At 36.4% G+C, this 19145-nt stretch overlaps 1 pseudogene; it reads left to right on the plus strand.

Annotated features, from left to right (window-relative positions):
* LOC121395120 overlaps window positions 1-19145 on the plus strand; it is a 304569-nt pseudogene that overhangs the window by 277425 nt on the left and 7999 nt on the right.

Raw genomic sequence — 19145 nt, forward strand, 5'->3', positions numbered from 1 at the left:
TTAATAACGTGAAGAAGAAACTTTTTGCCACGATAGAAATGGAAAATGGAAAATATATTAAATCGACAGTAAAGCCAATTCATGAAAATTCTTTAGGGACTTATTGGCTGTGTAAGTCCTTCCAGCAACTGCAAAGCAACACTTTTACTATGTGTATATATCTGTAGTAACATAGTAAGTTAGGTTGAAAAAAGACACACGTCCATCAAGTTCAACCTTACATATATATATAGTGGATAATGTACCCCCTACTGTAATTTATAAAGATATTATTAGTCACCGAGGAGTTATGTGACCATATAAAAGCACAAGGTTTTTACGGTTTTAATGCTGTTTTCCTTCCCCACCCACTTACTTAATTTTATCCTTGTAGTTATTTTTTTGTGGAAAAGTACCTGTTTTTGAAATCCATCAGTTTTTTTTCCAATATACGTTGTATCCTGCTCTGGGTCACGTCAGTTGCAGGGGAGGAGGAAGGTGAGGGGAAGGAAAGTGTCAGAGGACTGGAGAATGAGGGTTGGAGGTGGAGCAATACCGGAGATTGTGTGAGGGAGACTGAACAGTCGACACGGAGGACCATGAAAGTGAAAGTTAAAGGGCACCAATCATGACCAGAATCATTTACTAAGTAAATACACTATGTGAAAGTTCAAGAAATCCGATTTTTAAAACAGTTAGAATTGTTTGTATAATGTAAATGATCAGCTCACTATTCCTTCTGCAAGATCTCCCCTATCTCCACTGCAGTTCTAGCTGAGGCAGGCATCTTGGATTTCACTGGCTCCTCCTACCTATATCTTCCCAGCCAACTGTAGCTCTGAAATCTCGCACATGCTCAGTTCAAATTCCTTGTTTGCTTATCAACCCTTCTAAGCTATTTTCAAATCAGCCAAACCTGTGTTAGCTGCTGTACAGTAGTGCTGCCACCTGCTGGAGTTAGCAGGTGGCAGCACTTCTAGTGGATAGTTCTAGTGGAGGAGTTTACTAAAACAAGGCATTCTGGGTAGAATACTCAAAGCAGTGTTACAATCTGAGCATGCTCCTGAAATTTGCATATTAGAGTCTCTGTTAGAGTCTCAATATGGCCTCCCTCAGTGAAAGAACCCATTTGACAAAGTAAGGGATTTTTTTAAAACCTGCAGTTTTTTCAAAAAACTATATATGTAGTTTGATTAAACAGGTTTAGCTTGTACTGGTCAGATTATTAATATGTGTTTGATTTTGGCTGTGATAGGTGCCCTTTAAGATGGTGGGTGAAAGGGAGGGGGAGCAATACAAGGAGAGACACGGAGAGGCACTGTGCGAACAGGAGGGAGCCCATTAAGCGATCGTGTGAGGCGGGACCTAGACTAAACAGACATTGAGGGGGCAGGTAGAGCAGGACCTGAGAGTGAAGCAGCCGAGAGATAGTGAGACAGGAGGAGCGCGCCGGTGGTAAGGAAGAGCTGAGGCAGGGAATTAGAAAGAAGGGGGGCAGAGTGGAGGAAGAGAGCAGCAGCGGCAAGTGCTCACTCTCTCTAGCTTAGAAACGGCGCGTTCTGACATCAGAACGCGTCGTTTATAGGGATATAATTTACAGTCTGGTCCCATAGGGAAATGACCAGACTGTAGATTATATATATATATATATATATATATATATATATATATATATATATATATATATATATATATATATATGATATCTAATGTATCAGCCAGTACAACTGATTCAGGGAGAGAATTCCACATCTTCACAGCTCTCACTGTAAAAACCTCTTCTGAATATTTAGGCGGAACCTCTTTTCTTCTAAATGGGAATGGGTGACCTTGCATTTTCAACAGCAAACACAATGTTTGCAAGAGATAAATGAATATGTCCAATATATTGGTTTTCCATAAACAATATGGGTTGTGAAACCTACCTGTGAACAAGTGTTTCCGAGGGGTGGAAGACTAGAAAAATACGAAGGCACCAACAATGATGTGTGAGTTAGTTGAATTTCCTCCCATGCGCCAGTGTATAAAAGAAATAGATTGAAAATTCAGAAGTCTCTTGGAGATCCCCTTTTAAGCAAGAAGGGAGTATTTATTATTTGTTTTAAGAACCACTGGTGCCCTTTTGAGTGAATTCTACCACACTGGTTAGAGAACACATCAGCAAATGCAAAATTATCTCTTTCAGTGTAAAAGTTAAGAAATGTAGCCCAAGTGTGCTGCTTAAGCAAACCAAAGCGGAATTTAGTTGGCCAATGTAACGTTACAGCTGTAATAGCAGCATCATTTTATCTCAGTGAATCTCCTTCATCAAAAGACCCATTCAATCAAAATTGATTTGTAACCTTTTAATTAAGAAACAGACTGGGCTTGAGTTAATTATTGATATGGACTATGCTGGATTGATTGGAGCTTCAAAGCAGACTGGAGAACACTTTGATTCACCAAATGTAAAGAATTTTGAATCACTTGGGTTATTTATCCTCCTCACTCAGCTGCTAGACATTTCCCAGCAAACCTACTATTTTTTTGCAATATTGATTTCATTGGAAGTCATGAGCAGTGGGCTAGCCCAATAAATAGGCTATATTTGTTTGCATGTCTTTATGGATTGGCTATGTACAGTAGTTTGGGCTAGTGACTTACATACCTTCTCCCTTAATTCATCAGTCTCTTATTTATTTTATTTTGATAACTGTAGCACATAAAGCTTCTGTGTTCAATTTTCTTAAATGTATACTGTTGCTGAAATGCAAGCAGACTATTTTGATATGCTTATAGATTTTCCTTGAATTCTTGTGTTGGTTCCTTAGAAAACATCTGAGGTTCATAGAGCTCCTCTTCTTCACTTACTGGAGAAAGGCTGTCTTATTGGGTAGGGCTCATTCTTTGAATGGAGCCTGTGGGCTGAACTCAATACTATAATATAGGAGGCATTGCTGTGCTAAGATAGAAAAAGATTAATGTAACTGGTCATCTGGAGTTAGCTTGTCCACCCCAGCTTCCAGTGCATATTATAAATAAATATATATATATATATATATATATATATATATATATATATATATATATATATATATATATATATATATATATATAGATATATATATATATATAGATATATATAGATATATATATATATATATCTGGAAACAGGCGAGCACACACAGGTCTTAATTGAAAAACAAAAGGTGTTTATTAAACAAAAAACTGACGTTTCGGCTAGCACTCTAGCCTTTCTCTCTTTGAGAAAGGCTAGAGTGCTAGCCGAAACGTCAGTTTTTTGTTTAATAAACACCTTTTGTTTTTCAATTAAGACCTGTGTGTGCTCGCCTGTTTCCAGATATACATTACTATTTTGCTGTTAGCACCCAGGCAACAAGACTTTTTAAACGAGCTGTGCTGGCTTTTTTTGCTCTTTATATATATATATATATATATATATATATATAGACCAAATGTTGTACAAAAAACCGCACTACCAGGTCTTTTCAAGTTGCAAAAAAGGAAAAATATTTATTTATTTTCCTTTTTTGCACCTTTAAAAGACCTGGTAGTGCGGTTTTTTGTACAACATTTGGTCTACCTAATTCTTTGAATACTGCACCCAGGCGATTGCCATTATTTAGATGAGTGCTCCAGTTTTGTGTATATTGATATATATATATATATATACACACATATATATATATACACACACATATATATACACACACATTTTTTTCACTTCTTGGGGGTGGTGATTGGCAGTGGCTATAATTATACCTTAAGTCTACTACAAATTCAATAAAACATTAAATAAACTCAATAGGCTGTTTTCACTTTAAATGTACTGCAATGTACTGCGTTTGACCAAGTTCTTATCCACGGTTATTTCTATTAATTATATTTTAGTTTGGATCAAGTACAAGGTACTTTTTTATTATTATAGAGAGAAAGGGTACTATTTTTTAAAAAACTGGATTATTTGGATAAAATGGAGTCTGTGAGCGATGGCCTTTTTGGATGATGGGTTTCCATTATCATATCAATGTACAAACGTTTAGGGGCCGATTCACTATGGGTCGAATATCGAGGGTTAATTAACCCTCGATATTCGACTAGGAATTAAAATCCTTCTACTTCGAATATCGAAGTCTAAGGATTTAGCGCAGATAGTTCGATCGAACGATCGAAGGATAATTCCTTCGATCAAGCGATAAAATCCTTCGAATCGAACGATTCGAAGGATTTTAATCCAGCGATCGAAGGAATATCCTCCGTTTAAAAAAAGTTAGCCAAGCCTATGGGAACCTTCCCCATAGGCTAACATTGACTTTGGTAGCTTTTAGATGTCGAACTAGGGGGTCGAAGTTTTTTTTAAAGAGACAGTACTTAGACTATCGAATGGTCGAATAGTCGAACAATTTTTACTACGAATCCTTCGATTCGAAGTCGAAGGTCGAAGTAGCCCAAAAAAAACTTTGAAATTCGAAGTTTTTTACCTTCGAATCCTCCACTCGAAGTTAGTGAATCGGCCCCTTAGAGTCAACTAGCCTACCTTTCCTTCAATATACACAATATGCCACTGCCATCTAAGTTTAATACTACTCATAGTAATGCTAATGCTATTACTATTATTCCCTGGGGAATTTTACTGGCAAAAACAAGGTACGTCGATGGCCAATATTTTTGTCCACAGAATCGAAAAACAGTTGTTCCTTTGTGCACCTTTTATACAGTACATGACTGGTTTTTACAGATTTGTGGACGATATTCTCGTCCTATGGGATGGCCCAGAGTTAGCCTTCATGGAAATGATAACCCAGGCTAATAAAGCTCATACCACCATTAAATTTACTACGGAAACAGGGGGCCACTGTATAAACTTCCTTGATGTTACAATAACAATTGCCAATGGCAACATTAGTACTAACCTTTACCGTAACAATACGGAAAAAAACAATATCTTGCTAGCATCCAGTTTTCATGCCCCTAAAATAATTAGAGCAATCCCTAAGGGCCAGTTCATAAGGGCACCCAAGATTACGTCTGAAGACGATTACTATACAAAGGCAGTGGACACCCTCAAACGCAGATTTCTTAAAAGAGGGTACAAACCTAGAAATATTGAAAACTGTGTTAAAGAGGTGGGTACAATTCCAAGGAATGAGTTACTTAAATACAAACCAAAAGAAAGAAAGGACATTTTTCCCATTTGTAAGCCAGTATAATACACAGAGTAAAGAAATTGAACCGATTGTTCACAAATTTTGGCCACTATTACAACAAGAAAAAACACTCAGGGGTCCCTTAGCAAAAACTCCAGTATTCAGCTACAAGAAAGGGAGAAGCCTCCAAGATATATTATGCCCTTCGGAGATCAATTCCCCCCGAATGAAAGGGGCCACAAAGGCCAACCAAAGATGGAAACATTTGGTTGTTTAAATTGTAACTGTTGCTCCTCCATCATTAAAGGAGATACCTTGCGACACCCTGCAAATGGCACACCAGTAAAATTAAAACACTTTGCCACCTGTGATACAAGCAATGTGATTTACATATTAAAATGTCCAAAATTGGCCAGACCATAAGAACTGTGAAAACTCAATATTAAAGAACACAAAAGAAATATACGAAACTATAAGAAAGGAACAGCCACGGATACTACTGTGTCCAGACATTTTAATGATGCTAACCATAATAAGTGACAGTTAAGATGGGCTATAGTCGAAGTAATTAGTCCCCTGTGTAGAGGTGGGAACCCTAAAAAGAAAATACTACAGAGGGAAGCATACTGGATTAAAGGAACTGTAATGTCAAAAAATAAAAGTGTTTTAAAGTAATGAAAATATAATGCAATGTTGCCCTGCACTGGTAAAACTGCTGTGTTTGCTTCAGAAACACTACTATTGTTTATATAAATAAGATGCTGTGTAGCAATGGGGGCAGCCATTCAAAGGAAAAAAGGCTCAGGTTACACAGCAGATAGCAAATAAGCTCTGTCTGTCTAATGGTGTTATCTATTATCCATTAGTCAACCTTTGCCATATAGCCGTTTTTCAATTTCCGCCATTGCTACACAGCAGCTTGTTTATATGAACTATAGTAGTGCTTCTGAAGCAAACAGATCAGATTTACCATTGCAGGGCAGCAGTACATGATATTTTCATTACTTTAAAACACTTTAATTTTTTGGAGTTACTGTTCATTAGACACAATGTATCCAAATGGAATGAATGACAGCTGGAGTGTGAAATGCTTCCTTTGACACTGTGACAATGTTGCTTCTTACTTGTACAGTGTATAAAAAGTTTTTGTTACTTTTCCTTGTTACTGATGCCTGATTTGTTTTTTTTTTCCAGATAACTGATTTCTGAGCCCAAGATAGTTACATTATATGTACGGCTAATGGTAAGAATAATGGGCATTTCTCTTCCTCCATACTAATAGAGTCATTTATCAGGATATTTTGTGGTAGGCCCAGCAATGGGCAGTTCCTTGAGTACTACACATTTTTTCAATACTTATTTGAAGAGACTATGTGGAATTGTTTCCAGAAGATACCATACTATGGATTGAATTAAATCAAGGACTTTGGCGTAAAGGACTCTAATTACCTCTAATGCTTGCACATATTTACCATTGATTCACATACCTTGAATGTGACCTCACTTCCTGTTTTACCCTTTATAAGCTTGTTATCACAAACTATTTGTACACTTGATAAAGGGCACCTGCCCGAAACATGTTGTGTCTAATAAAGAACACTTAGCGGCAAGTTCTGCTCTGATTGCTTTCTCTCAGTCATCTGACTAATTACTTAATGCTATTACTCAGTTGACTCTTGATGTTGCTCACCTGAACACCTTGACTCACATCTCTTCACCTTTTGGAGCACTAGAACATTAGTCTAGTCCTGGTACCTATTGGACAATGCCTTTACCTTCTGCACTTTTTCCCCTCCAATGTATGCCTGTATGTTAGCCACCCACCCACTAAGACTGTAAGCTCTAAGGGACAGAGACCTCCTTCCTACTGTATCTATTATCACATAGTACTTAAGCTCTGTGTCCTGTGTATATTTATTTATTGTATTGATTGTCTGACTTGTCCTCCCTGTGTGAATTTTATACAGTATATTGTACTTTTATTTATATTGTACTGCGGCTCCTAAACAGCGTTTTACAAATACATTTATACATGCATACATACATACCCCCTTCTCCTTCAAGACTGTAAACTCCAATGAGCAGGGCCCTCTCTACTGTACCTCTTGTAATGCTCAATACTTGTATGTTATCAGTATGTTCTATGTATACACCCATCTATTTTCCAGAGCAAAATTGGCACATTATAAATGTGTGTTTATAATAATGTAATGGTATGGTGCACATTAAGTTACACATATTGGAAAGATGTTATTACTATACCGTGTTAATGGTTCATTATCAGTCAATAACTGTTGACCCAGTACTTGGCAATCTGTGTGCTCCAATGTTCAAGTGGGCAATTTGTCTGCCTACCTGCAGATGCATTTGTTCCAGACCATCAGTTTCTGTGGTCAGATTCATCTCTTTCTCCATGTGTGTATGCTCTCAGCAGTCTCAGTACAGACATTTATTCATTGTGTATCCACACAGGCCTCTGTGGGAAGTCCATATACAGGCACATGCAGAACCAACGCTCCTTTGTCCATCTTATCGCCAGAGCTTTCATTTTACGAAAAACACATTATTCCTTTGTATACACTGGACAATATATCTTAAAAGATAAAATGTCATTATTTCTTGTTGTTTAAGGCTGCTATGCAGGCAAATATTAGATGTTTACTTATATTAAACATTTCTGTATCAGTTAAGATGGCTGAGAATGCTGGATGAAATATCTTCCTAACAAGTGTTATCTTTGCTATTCTTATGTTACACTTGAATAAAGACCAAAGGAATCACTTTTTAGTTTCAGCAAGATAATCATTTCATAATTGTTTAATCTTAGAAGCTTGTTCATGTCATGTTTATAGTTATACAAGCATCTAAATTCTCTCTGCGAGCTTGGGAAAAAAAAAGAATCTTCTGGGCTGGGAACACAGCATCTTATTATAGAGATGTCAGTTTTGGTTTGAAACATAAACATATTTTTTTATTTAGATATTAGTACTTACAGTGATCAATGGCGGTGTGTGGAGTACATTAGAAATTGTTTTTGATCAGCACAATGCAATTATTCACAAAACTCAAAACAGAAGGGAAAGTTGTAAAAGAAAGAAGAAGAGTTATGACTATTTTTTATGGTGGAGGTAATTTTAATATAGACGAGATCGGCCCAAGTCCTGCAGTTTGGACTGATAGATTATCTTGCAGAACTATCATTTCAATAATCTCAATGACAGTGCAGCAGTGGATACTGGGTACACTATTATAAATTAAATTTACTGCAAATGTCAGAGCACAGAATATGGAAAGAAATCCGTCATTTATGTTTGTGGAAGTTAAGATAGGGAAAGAATTTAAGATTCTGTGACAAACACAACAAAAATGATGTATATGCTGTGACAATATTACCAGTTGTATGCAATTTCCTTTTTCCATTACAATTTCATTAATATACTGGAATAACAACGGAGGATGCTATACCAGCACAGCATGCTCTCAGAAAAAATAAGCACACGCCTAGATACCCTATGATAAGAGGAAATGGCTGGTTTGCTTCTTGAAGCGGAAAGAGCCATTTCTTTATGTGACAAATATTCTTTAGCTGAAAAGTAAAGCAGGAGAATGCGTAAGTCCTAACACAGTAGGTATGGAAGGCAAACAGAGCAACAAAGCTTGGCTAAGCTGAGCAAGGGAAAGTGGAAAAGTGGTTTGTTTTTCAATTTGCACTCAACTTCTAATCAGATATTTAGCATATATCCCATATAACGGAGCTGCTAATATTAGTACTAAGCTTATGGTACTCATAGAACTTCAAAAGTGTATATTTAAATAAAAAATAAATACACTTTCTAATTCATCTGAAGGATGTTTATTCTGTCATGAAAGCATGTACTGTATATATTCCAAACAAATGCAACCCGACTTTGAGGTATACTAGAATCTACCGTTTTCTGCCTATTACTGCTGGCTTTTATGATTAATATTGCTTCTGGGAACAATACGAATCTGACAATGGAACTGCAAATCCAGTTATAAATAAGAGACCTGCATATCCAACTCCTTCCAACACACTCATTTCCGTGGAAATTGCTCTGAAATAATATGAAATAGTATGTACTTTTTATTATTAATAATATTAGATTTTTTTTTAAACCTCAAAAATATAAACATTGCATAGCTTGAAATAAATATTAAGGAACAATGTCCGTCAAAAGGAGGATTTAAGAATATTTCAAAGCAATAACAACAACAATTGAAAATAACTTTGGTGGGCAAAGTTCATTTTGGAACTTAACTTACTGTATGTATTAAATTCCAACATCATTTCTTCTAGAGGAAAAAAAATCCAAATATACTATATCATAAAGCCTTTTACAGGATACAATTCAATCCCTTATCTGGAAAGCCGTTATCCAGAAAATCTTGCATATGGTACTTTTTGAGCAAATAATTCAAATTTTTTCATTTCATTTTTTTCTTTGTAATAATAAAACAGTACTTTGTACATGATAGTTACTAGCTACATGGATCCATATTGGTGACCAGCTGTCTGCAGCACCATGCAAAACCTTGGACTTTTCAGTGGATAAAAAAGGTGACTTCTTGTTTGATGATATGAGCACTGGCAAAGCTATTACTTCACAAAACCACACATAGCAAAATAATACTATATTGGCTGTATAACTGAATCTCTTGGAAGTTATGGGGTTAATCACCTCACCCCCCCAGATTAAACTGACTCTTTTCAATGTTAGTTTACTTGTTACATAATGTACATAATACTGTATATTACGAACAGTAACCATATTGGATTGTCTGATTGTATATATGAATATATATATATATATATATATATATATATATATATATATATATATATATATATATATATATATATATATATATATATATATATATATATATATATATATAAGCATAAAGAAAAACCGCACCAACAGGTCTTTATACAAAAATAAAAAAACTTTTATTGATCAACGTTTCAGCTCGACCGCTGGAGCCGTCTTCAGGAACAAAAAAAATAAATAAATAAAAAATATATATATATATATATTCTTCTCTTAAATCTTGTTATATAACTTGAAAATAAATAAACAGATCATTGAAATGATGGGGGCTGGTATACATGTATTTCCTTTATGCCTCTAAATCTGACATGGCAGCTGGATCTTAATTTGTGGGTTAAAACTTGGTCAGAGATCAAAAATAGGAATATATGTTTTGCACTCAAAAATCGAAGGTTCCTGAACACAACCTCTTATTTGCATAATTAACCATCCAGTGCCTGGCCAAGCCCATTAGGCACCCTAGTTGGCTGCTTTGCCCCCCCCCCCGACACACTCGCAAATAAGCAACTGCACACTTGGACTACAGGGGACCAAAACACCTCCAGGCTGTGAGGGGCTATGGGCACTGACTATGGGCAGGCAACAGAAAAGGTTCGTGCTTGGTAGCCTCCCAGCCCTAGGCACATGCCTCTTCTGCCTGCCCTTAGATCCAGCCCTGTTACCCTCAGACTGCTTGATACTGAGTGCTGATCTCAGTGATCAGGTGCAATGACCACTCAGTGTTGATATAAAGAAGAGGGTCATATACTTACAAATTATGGTATCGGAGCTTGTAAACCTAGTATACTCCTGCTCAGTGCCAGACTGGGAGGAAAAAACACCACTGGCAAAAGTATCAAAGTAGCCCATCTCACTTCCAGGAAATGGCCTGGATATTTAAGGGGGACCCCTTATTTTCTTTTTGCATCCATTAGAAGATATTCCATTTTTTAGTTCATAAGTTTATTTCAATGGCAAAAACATGATAGATCAATTGTAGACATATTGTGTATTACCTGGGTTGAGATTTATATTGATGTGCTTATGCAAGGTATACTTACACCAACTTATGAGCTTTAAAGAGCAATATCAAAAAATTTTCGATTAATTTCCTTAAATGTAAAAGGACTTAATAGAAAAAGAACCTTAAAAAAAAAAAGAACCTTAACCCTGAAAGAAATTCGAAGATTTAAAGCAGAGGTGGCATTCCTTCAGGAAACGCATTTTAAGGCCTCTGATAATAAATAATTTAATTCTCACCTATATCCTAGAATTTATCAGGCCTGAGGTCCCCACAAAAAAGCAGGGGTTATGATACTGGTTCATAAGGATTGCCCCCTAATAATAACAAAGGAAATAGCCGATCCAAAAGGACATTATATATTGCTACAGGGCTCCTACGTTGGTACCCCAAACCAAACCAATTACGAAAGCGTTCCAGACAAACCCAAATATTAACAATACAATCTAATACTGGGGAAGCTCTACATAATCCTTCCCAAATCTCACGGGCTTTCCATACCTAGTATACCACTCTATACAACCTTTTCCCTAAAGAAACAAGCTCAAAAGAGTCTAAATCACCACTCATAGCTAAATATTTGGAGGATTGCCATTTACCTACCCTCTCTAAAGAGGAACTAGATGACCTCAATAAGGAAGTCACCACTGAGAAAGAGAATATTCTAGATTAAATGTTATCCTTCTACTTAACTGTGCTGCCTAAGGAAGGAAAGGATCTATCATTATACAGAAGTTATAGGCCTATAGCACTTCTCAACAGCGATTTAAAAATATTTACTAAATTACTAGCACATTGATTAACTCCACTATTACCCAGACTGATCAACCCTGACCAGGTTGGTTTTGTGACAGGGAGGCAGGCAGGGGATAACATGCGCAGGGCGATAGACTATATACAAAAACCTCTGCCTACTTGAAATTAATGGAGATGAAGGAACTCCAATCCACATCAGAAATGGTACGAGGCAGGGTTGCCCACTTTCCCCTTTGTTGTACGCGCTCAGTATAGAGCCATTAGCAGCTAGAATAAGGGAACATCCGGATGTCTCGGGAATAAAAGTGGGGAGCGAGGAGTATAAAATATCACTTTTTGCCAATGATGTCTTATTAACACTCAGCAACCCCTTTATCTCCTTGCCTAATTTACATAATCTCTTACATCTTTATAGTGTGGTGGCGGGATATAAAATAAATAGGGCAAAATCAGAAGCACTGGCTTTTCATATAGATGAAAACTCAAAGAAGGCCCTACAAGCTGAATGCCAATACAAAGGGCAAACATCATATATAAATTATCTGGGAGTAAAGTTAACACTACACTACCATCAACTATATCAAGTAAATTTTATGCGCTTGGTGAAACAGATTTCAAAGGACATGCAGGAGTGGAAGCAATTTAACATTTCATGGCTAGGTCGCATAGCTGCAGTTAAAATGACTGTTCTTCCCAAACTATTATACCTATTTGAAACTATTCCGGTTCAAATCTCTACTTCAAATTGGGCTATATACAAAAATTAATATTCAAGTTTATTTGGGGTGCCACAAGAGCTAGAATACCGCGCTCTGTTTTACTAGCTGGGAAAAATCAAGGTGCTTTAGCAGTGCCAGATATACAAAAATACTATGAAGCATCGCATCTACACCAAACATTAGCATGGCTACAACCACAACCACCTACCAAGTGGGCTAAGCTAGAGTCCATATGGATGCACCCCTACCACATCAATAATTTGATTCTGAATAACAAACCTAAGGTGCAACTACCAGCCTTAGCTCCGAAGCCCATAAAGTTTACTTTAGCAATATGGAAACAATGTCTCAAAAAATATCAGATTTGTAAGTTCCCTTCAGCATTGACTATACTTTCAGCAAATCCAGAGTTTAAACCGGGTCAGAGCAAATTATTTCAAGCAGAATGGGATAGTTACGCTCTATCTAGAATCAAACACTTTATCAATCCATTAGGGGGTAAACTGTATACATATGACGAACTTTACACTAAATGTAATTGGGGGTCGGATAGAAAAATGGAATATGTTCAAATTAAACATTATATAACAGCTCTATTCAGGCAGTGTCCCCAGATTCAGTTAACTGTTTATGAGAACATTTTGGGAGGTAGTCTTATTTCCCAGCTATATAATCTAATGAATATCCTTCTGGAGGATCCATTCCCCAAGCATGCCTATATGCAATATTGGGAGTCGATATGGGATAAGGACCTGACTTTATCCCATTGGGGTAAAATATGGGAGAATGCCTGTAAAATAGTAGTTTGTACACAACAAAAAGAAATATATAACTATGTTGAAGTGGTATCTCACGCCAATAGACTTTCTAAAATGTTCCCGCAAAGCAGCCCATTATGCTGGAGAGGGTGTCAAAACAAAGGTTAGTTACATCATATTTTATGGGCCTGTCTGAAATTAACAAACTTCTGGGCAGAAGTAGTTAACTTAATAACGTGTATTTAAGACACTCATAGTTATAGAAATGCCTCATTTATTGTTAGCTCTTCCTATCCCAAAACTTAATAATGCAGCCCATAAGTGGTTCAACCAAGATGCCACAGCAGCTCGGCTGGCAATAACTTCTAAATGGAGAACTCCAACAATCCCCACGATCCAGGTAATTTCCAGACTTGAAAAAAACAAAAAATTTTAGGAAATGACTGCTAGAATAAACAATATTTTACAGTTACACAGTAACATATGGGGTAATTGGGATTACAATATGACCATTAAAGATGCTGAAACCTGAAATGTTGACCTTTTTTTTTCATACTGAAGAGTTGCCTCCTAGTTTTTGCTTTTTTTTTTTTTTTTTTTCATCTTCTTATTAACCATTTAAATAACTTTTTCATCCTTTTTTTGTTTTTATAATCTTTTTAAGTTTGGAATATTGTTGTGTGAAAGGGACATTACTGTACAAAAAGACAAAAATTCCAGGTGATAAATGTCTATATTGTATTTTATTGTGAAAACAAATAAAATATGAGTTACAAAAAAAATAAAGTAGCCCATGTATTCATGCGCATGATAAATATTTCCAACCTCAATGTTAAATTGATCTACTGTTTATTAATTAATAGAGCTCTATTTCCTGGACCAAGCAGGGGTCTATTAGAATAGAATCTGCAGCATTATTATATAACCTGTGTGTTGAAACTGGCACTTGCAACAAGTATCTCACCCCAGTTTCTATCATGTCTATTCGTTTCATTGGATTAGTGGCCCTATCTTTACAGTATATTCCCTCAGTCACTCTTGTAAAAAAGCAGCAATTTTTTACCGCATAAACTAGCCTGTCTGTAAAGTTTGGCTCCAGTTCCATGCCGGTGTGATTTTGAAGTCAGATCAGCAAAGTGCAACTGCAGCCTTATCCCAGTATGAACTCACCACATACAACATGGACCCCAAAATAATGCTTACAGTCTCATCTTTTCCAATTGAGTACTGAGGCTAAGGGGCAGGCAAAACTAGACTGCTTGGATAGGCAAGAGGTGGGATTACCCCTTCTGCATGGAAATTGGGTAGATAGTAGAGTTCCTGGTCCAACCCCATAGCACCTGAATGTGGATTAACAAATGCACGCATCAGTTTAGCTGTGGGTGTCTGTTACAGACAACTCATTTACATTTCTAAAGCCATTTCCTAATTTTATATTAAAGACAGACCTCATTTTCATTTTTAGGTGAGCGGCTACCGGGCCAGTCCAGGCCTGTTCCTGCTCTGCCTTTGTTAACTACTGTGTGTTCTACACATTATAAAATGCAAGGCATGGTTAAAATGCCAGACCGGCCAAGGGCTCCATCAACACCACACACATGTTCAGCCTAGTATAGTAGTGTGCAATGCACAAACTGCAATGAAGGCCAAACAGCCACCAGAGCTATCTTCCATCTTCCTGCTGAACTGCAACATGATATGATGCATCTTTTGATGATGAAAAAAATAGATTTTTTTTCCCCAATGATGACATAACACTTTTTTCCCTATTTGGTCACTGTCGGATCTTGCTTCTCACAGCTAGTGCACAGCTCAAAATACACCTATTTAAGGGGACACTTACTCACTAAGAGTGGCAGGAGTGTATTGGGTGAAAAAAAGGAGAATTATGGCACAATAAATGATCAGTAGACATCTATTGCAAGGGACATTGTGCAGGCAATAATTTCTAGACAGAAGGAAAATACATTTTATAACTGGAATATCATTACCCACTACATAGTCTTCTCTTGTTTCCATTAGATAAATAAAAAGAAATCTCTAGAGAATGTGCCCTTGTGTTGATGCTTTATATACGCATACCTACTTCTGTAAACTTTCCATGCATATATAAAGTATTTTTCTAACATGCCAGGGGAAAACCATCATATTTTTAGCACAGACCAGTAATGGGGGGACTATAATATTTCAGGTATAAATTATAAATGTCTGCACTATGATAGAAAAAGGATAGAGATATACACATTACTAAGGAAGTCTATTTGATGAATTGCTTATTTTCTGGTTCACATTGAATGCATAGTCTTAATTAATAAGTGTAAATTAAGACTTTATGTGACAGTATGGGTAGATGTCGATTCTATTAGGTGGCACAGGCAATCTTCACCAACAAAGAGCTTTATTACAAGAAACATCAAAGGTATGTAGATATTTTTGACAAAGGGCTCTGATGGCATTATCCACTTTCCTATGTAACCTCTGTTCTTTTAAAATGCACTTAAATTGCATAGATGAAATGCCTGAATAACATGCCATTTCAGAAAATAAGCACAATTTGTGCGAAAGGCAATGAGGGATTCAACTCAACCCTCTTTACCGTCACCTAATGCATATTTAATCACAAATATGTTTGCCCTTGTTCATACTATTATAAACAAGGATGTGTTAAGTACTACACATCCTGCCATTAGCACTATCCTTGAATGTTTTTCTACTTGTGCTGTTACAGCATCTCTCTTGACAGACTCCAGAGGCAAGTTACAAGGAACTTTGAAGCTGTCTCTGCCTGTCATAAGGACATGCTGTCAGATCTGCATGCTTGGGTGCCATCTGCCTTTCTTTCCTTGCTTTGATTTCACGTAATGACTTCACCTGAACCTATTTGCGAATAAAATACACAATCCTTATTTAGGCTTTTTCCAATGACTAAATTTGAATAACGTTGCTGTCTAACTCTAAAAATCTAAAGGCTTCTGACTAATTGAAGATATTTTCCAAACTCTGAGCTCAGTTGCAGGTGTCAGATGTTCATCTGGAGATGTATGACATTTTTCTGCCCCAGATTTGGGAAACAAGATGCCATCTATTGCAGACAATGCTGAGAAGTTGTGGTGATCATTAAGTAGATTTGAAGGAAATGTTTAACTATGGAACAAATCTGTAATAATCACAGCCAAAATGTAAGTGCAGGATTGCCCCAATATTTTGTGTTCTGTATTTTATGATGTTACCAGCCAGACGTTGTGCTGATCTCTAGTGATGGGCGAATTCGCTGCGAATTTGCGCGATTCGCCACCAGCGAACAAATTCGCGAAACGCCAGCGAAAATTCGCCTGAAAAAATTTGGCGTCAAAAACGGGCACCAGCGTCAAAAACGAGATGCCGGCGCCATTTCGCAAATTTTTCGCCATTTCACGAAATTCACGAATTTTCCCGCGAAACGGCGCAAATTCGCCCATTAATACTGATCTCCTACATCTGTTTCCTCACTAAATTCTTTCTAATTGTATTTGTGCATATTTTTTTTATTTGTATTTGTCTTATTGACATGGTGTTTTATTTGTATTTGTCTTATTGACATGGTATTTTCCCCCCTGCCTGATTTCTGGGGCTGGGAGAGTTATGAGTCCTATTGTGTTATGGCTCTATAAAATGGAATCATTTAATTTTGGTACCATGCAGGTTTTCATTCATTCAATATACGGCATTTACTGATTTGAAAAATCTATACCTTCATAATGTTCAGGTACAGTTGTATCTATTACATTCAACTGAAACTGCACTCCATTGACCTTCTGTCTACTAAATCTAAATGATAATTCTCCATACTAATACTCCTTGAACTCTTTGCTGCTTTCACCCAGCGGTTCATCAACAGCTCTCTGTGACATCCTACTGTTTCTTCATACAAGGCACAGCAATTTCCTGGAACTGGTCATACCCCTCTAACCACTCTTTCTCTGGAACTTTTTTGGATAAAACAGCAAGTTTAATTCTCTGCATTAGACCACTGCTTCTCTCTCTCTCTCTCTCTCTCTCTCTCTCTCTCTCTCTCTCTCTCTCTTAATTAAGTATTCAACTGCTTCTCTTCTATACTGGATATCCTCTTTTTTCCAAAATTCAACTTGGACAAAACAAATCTGATATTATTGCTAGACACACACACACACTCACACACTGACATTGTCTGTTACTGTTCTCAACACTATTTTTAATTCCAGTACACAAGTTTGCTGTCTTGGAGTCATATTTCGTGATGAGTTATTTTACTTTTACCATGTATTGTTTTACAGCAAATTTCGCTGCTGGCAAAAACAGCAAAAAAAAAAAATGACGTGCAGTGGACAAGAATGTTGCAGAAGACAAAAAACTCACCCATTGCATTTTGCTTGTGTTTCTGCCTATAACAGCTGCCTTTAATGTCGGGAGGAGCCCTTCTTGGGTTTTTTGTCTATTACTTTAACTTGCATGTTACCGACTTGCCTAATATTAAACAAACAATGTTAGCAGCTATATTTTACAAAGTTTTGACAATTTGATTTTCCCTAAGATTAGTGCAGCTATCACTTTTTATATTTAAAAATATATATATATATATATATATATATATATATATATATATATATATATATATATATATATGTATCCAGTGTGTGCGTGTACTGGGGACATTTGTAGGGGCTGTAATTGATGAACTTTTATTATTTTATTCAACCCAAATGATGTATAACTATATACTATGTAGCTATATAAGTATGAATTTGATCATTTTTGGTGAATATATCTAGATAAATGAATAATCCTCAAGTGTTAGGGGCACATTTACTAAGGGTCGAATATCGAGGGTTAATTAACCCTCGATATTCGAGCCTCAAAGTAAAATCTTTCAACTTCAAATATCGAAGTCTAAGGATTTACCGCAAATACTTTGATCGAAGGAAAAACGATGAAATCCTTTGAATCGAACAATTCAAAGTATTTTAATCCATCGATCGAAGGATTTTCCTTCGATCAGAAAAAGCTTAGAAAACTTATGGCGAAGGTCCCCATAGGCTAACATTGTAGCTCGGTAGGTTTAAAGTGGCAAAGTAGGTAGTCAAAGTTTTTTTAAAGAGACAGTACTTCGACTATCGAATGGTCGAATAGTCGAACAATTTTTAATTTGAATCGTTCGAATCGAAGTCGAAGTGGTAGTCGAAGGTCGAAGTAGCCTATCCGATGGTCGAAGTACCCAAAAAAAAACTTCGAAATTCTACGTTTTTTTACTTCGAATCCTTCACTCGAGCTTAGTAAATGTGCCCCTTAGTGTCACATAATACATAAAGAACAAGGTAGACCAATTGCATGCTTTACAAAGTTGATTACTTGTGGTCAATTGTACATAGAGCAGGCAGATAGTTGTAAAAAATGAAAAATAATCATATGTGCTTCTTATGCTTTCAGGTACTATTTGAGTCATTGGGTGCTTGAATAGTAATGCAATTATTACATGCTGTTAAGGTGTTAAAACTTGTATTTATTTGATTGTGGTGGAATGTGACCTTACATTTAAGTCAGCTTACTGTATGTGTAAGCTATTCTATTAAGATTTTTTTTTTTAAAAAATTACATACTGTATCTTGAGATTTGTATGTACAGTAGCATCTATTATTTACTGTTCAACCTATAAAGCCTGACCAGAATTTGTATTTCATTTTCATTAACCATGATTATCCAAGCCTTTTGAGGGAGAAACTGGCAGCCACTAAGGATATTCACATGACGTTAAAGGCCAACATAAAATCGATAGTTTGTTTAAACCAGAAGGTAAGCTCCGTTGTTTTATTTCATAGCATTTTCTCAGTCAGCAAAGAAATACAAATGTAAACTTGCATTTTTAGGGTTAAGTTAAATGCTTAGGTTTTAAGTAGCTTAAAAATAAAAGCAAATTATTTGAG

Source organism: Xenopus laevis, chromosome 6S (genome assembly GCF_017654675.1).
Source record: "Xenopus laevis strain J_2021 chromosome 6S, Xenopus_laevis_v10.1, whole genome shotgun sequence".
In the NCBI taxonomy this organism is placed as follows: domain Eukaryota; kingdom Metazoa; phylum Chordata; class Amphibia; order Anura; family Pipidae; genus Xenopus; species Xenopus laevis.